Source organism: Lissotriton vulgaris, chromosome 1_2 (assembly GCF_964263255.1).
Source record: "Lissotriton vulgaris chromosome 1_2, aLisVul1.2, whole genome shotgun sequence".
NCBI lineage: Eukaryota > Metazoa > Chordata > Amphibia > Caudata > Salamandridae > Lissotriton > Lissotriton vulgaris.
The window spans coordinates 145,261,811-145,265,808 of NC_141686.1; positions in this window are offsets into that span (position 1 = coordinate 145,261,811).

The window sequence follows — 3,998 nt, forward strand, 5'->3', positions numbered from 1 at the left end:
GACGCCGCTTTGCTGGGGCAGCCGTAGCGCTTTATAAGTCGCGGTAACATAACATAACATGTGAGGGAGGATGTGGGTTTGTCTTTCTGTGAGAAAGGGTGTTGGTTCCATGCTTTTTTCCAGTGTATTTTCTTGCTTATTTTCAGATGTATTTTAATACTTCCTTCTTACCATTGTAAAGGAGGGAGATATGTGGTATCCTGCTGCTCAGCCAGAATGATTGCATGAGAGAATATTGGGATGTGGAATGTTGGGATGTGGGATGTGGAATGTTGGAGTGCCTGAGTCAGTTGGTGTATGGGCTGAGCAGCAGGGTGGCTGCTCCTAGTGGGGCTCTTTCCATGTAACCTGCTACTCAATTAAATCTTCATGGAAAATTATTTGGACTCAACTTCTTTCAGTATACCTCAACCACTTTGTAAAGACGTGAGGCGGGCAGGTAGGTAATGCAGCATACTGCTTTGATACTTGCACAAGAGTACTACTAGTTTCTTGCCTCACATGGAAGGAAGGAACTTGAAGCTCCTGCCGGAGGAGTGTTAATGCGTTCACGACCATGCCCCATACCCATGCATCTGCAAGACCATCATCTTTTAATTTCCTCACCATTTCCTTCAATTGATTTGATTCACCTGTATTTGCACTCCCCAGAGAGCATCCTCATAACATGCTGCAGTTACATTATATTCTTTTTGTACTGGGTGCTTCGTAACAGCCCAGTGGCCTCCTTCTCTGAAATTCTGCACTCCTAATGAAAAGTACCTAGAAAAAAGCTGCATAATGAGAATTTCGTTTATTGCTCTAACACTATACCTAACTGAATAGAATATTTACTTGATTATTTCTTACGCCAGCTGTCAACTAAACTTGAGTGTAACAAAGTCTCACAGTGCCACAGGGAGGGGCTTATTGTATTTTGTGTTGTCTCTTCCTTGGTAGGTATCAACAATGTCAATGTTCTGTGTTGTGATTATGTAAATGTGATTCATGGCGCACTGATGGCAAGCCATGAAAGCACCACTTGGATCCTGCGCCAAGAATGACAACATCGCTGGTCTTGGTGAGGGTGTCGTCTACATTGAACGTGCGCATCAATGACTTGCCTACTATAACATGGCTTGTTCCTGTGCACTATTTCTTTGCTTGTGAGTGGGACCCTTCCACTTAAAATGAGGGAAGCTGAGCTTAAGGCATGATAGTGGTCATGGAAAACAACAGTGCACTCTCAGTGCCTTATACCATCACGGAGCCCCACTAAGCTCCCGCAGCTGAGTAGGGATGAATTAAGAAGTGTGGTTGCCTTTGACGTAAGAGAGCTTAATAGAGCTGCCTTTCACCATGACCGTGAACCTGTCAAGGGGAAACTTTAAGCTACTACTGTGTGGGGTTCTGGGATGGAATTGTGAATGTTGGGGATGTGGCAGTCTGACGGTCAGTAAAGCTCTTACCTGAAAAACCACTGGCTCCTTGCGTCCTTTCAGTGGCGACGAGTGACCGTCAGTCTGTCCACCTCTTCGGTGCTGCATGCGCCCTCCCTGGAACCTGTTTTTGCTTGACTGGAGTGCCGTTCCTTGTTCGATCTTGTCTGTGCTGCAGCGTTGTTGTCTTCCGGCTCTCCCTCCTCTCCTGTACTATGGGGTTCCTGGCTGTTTGTTCTGCTGAGTCCGTTGCCAAGGAATTGGTGGCCATCCGGGACCGCAGCAACATTTTGAGGCGCATCTTTGTGCTCATGTGCACGGCGCATGATCGAGCTCGTGTGGCAATGGGTTTTTGCATGGCTGTGTGCACGCAGCTTCTGTGAGCAGTTTCTGGAGCACAACGTCGTCAAGCCACGCAGTATGTACGGCAGTCATTTTCAAATGGTATTGTGTTTACGGTGACAGGCACACCATTAATACTGCCTGTCTTGTTAGCTGCATTTGCGCATGCCTGTCTAGTTAGTAATTGCGCTTCAGCTGCTTCTGCAGTAACTAGATAGTTGCTCATCATTCTGATACGCACAGCTCTTCTAGTATGCAGCACTGTGTTTGAAGTAACCTTGGCTACGATTGCTTCGTGTGTTGCTTATAAGAGGATGCAAACAGCTTACTCTTGTATTCAATGTAGTGAATTTCAACCCTATTTCCTTCTCTGATGTGCACAGCTTACGATTAATGTACACAATTTACTGCATTTCACTTATTTTGGTTGTTTTTTTACTTGTGCTCTGCTGGTTCTGTTTTTTTTGTTTTTTGCATTCAGTGCATCTGCATTTCTTGCTGATGCGCACGGCTCATTCCAGCGCACAATTTGCTTTTCTACATGTATGAATTAAATTTTCTATAACTCTGTAGAATACATTGGCAGTCAGTGACTTCTATCTAGTTAATATTTATTTTGGTAGCAACTCACTTTGCGTGCATTTTAATATTTATGGACGGAATATCTCCACCACCTCCTTTCCTGGCAAATCCTGGTTCTCCTCCGTTGAACTGAAAGCAATGGAGTGAGGCTTTCGAAGCATATCTTGACGCTATAGATGGCGATACGTTCACATCAACAAATAGAAAGCACAATTAGTGTACAACTAAGGGCATGAGGGCAGGTCAATTTTTAAAATGTTGCACATTGAAACTGTACACGTTCTTCCTAGCGGTTAGGGAGACGCTGAGCCTATTGTTGATGAATATGCATTGTTTATCCAAACCTTGACTAAAAGACTTTCTCCTAAAGAATAATATGGTTTTGGAAAGACACAGGTTTTTGCAACGTGCACAACTTCCTGGAGAATCCATTGATGATTTTGGCTCAGCTTCAGGTACTTTGTCCTTGAACTTTAAATATTGGGACTTGAAGGAAGAAATAATCCAGGATCAACTAATTGAGAAAACGTGTAATAGGAGAATCCAAGAACGGTTATTGGCTACTGAGGATCCTGGTTTGGAGCCTGCATTGACAATTGCAAGGAGTATTGAACAATCTGATATTTGCATGAAAGAGTTGGCTCCAAGTTGCTCTAAATCTGAATCCAAGGAAGTTAATGTCATACAGAAAAGTGGGGGTGATATACCTAAAAGTCAGAATTTTAAGTTTTTTAAAAAAACAGTGGGGTCCCCAATGAATACCAATAAGGATTTTGTTTGCTTCATATGTGGTAGTAGGTCATATTTAGTACATTTCAAACAATGTCCGGCTTTAAATCAAACTTGCTTTAAATGTGTCCGCAGAGTTCATTTTTCTCGCATTTGTAGAGCAAGTAGTCAAAGGAGACAAGTTGTTAGTGCTGTGTGCGAGGATGACGTTGATGCCAACCCTGCAAGTATGAGTGGGGAAGGTTATCTTTTCATGATTGGTGAAAAAGTCTGTTCAATCTGATACGAATTGTGCAGGTATCAAACAAATTGGTAAAAGAAAACCTCCTTTGTGTGACCTTTCAATAAACGGCCATAATGTGAAGATTATGGCAGATTCTGGTTCTCCCGTTACTCTTCTTTGAGAAAATGAGTCTGCCAAATTTCATGATGTCGTATTAGAGTCATCTGATATTAAGTTGTTTGCTTATGGGGCAAAAAGTGGAAGTCGACAGCAAGTTCAAGGCTGATCTAAACTCTTGTGATAATTCTGTCAATACCAGTGTGTTTGGGGTAAAAAAAATTGATCTAATTTATTGGATTGGGACGACATAGGTGATCTCAACATATTTTTAGATCCCAATCATCCTGATTTAGTATTAACGAGATATTGTTTAATGAATTAAAGTTTAAATGCTGTTGGAGGGGTGCGAGATGTTGGTGCCTCAAAATGGATTAGTGAATTCAATTAAGTATTTTGTGACCGTTTGGGCAAGTTATGCAATTTCAAACATTGCATCCTCTTAAAGATTAATGCAATTCCTGTGGTCTGTGTGTCTCAGACAAGAGTTGTAGAAAGAGCTTGATAAATTGTGTGCCATGTCAATTATTGAATCCATTGAAGCTTCAGAATGGTGGTCCTCGATTGTTTTGGCCCGTAAGGCTGAC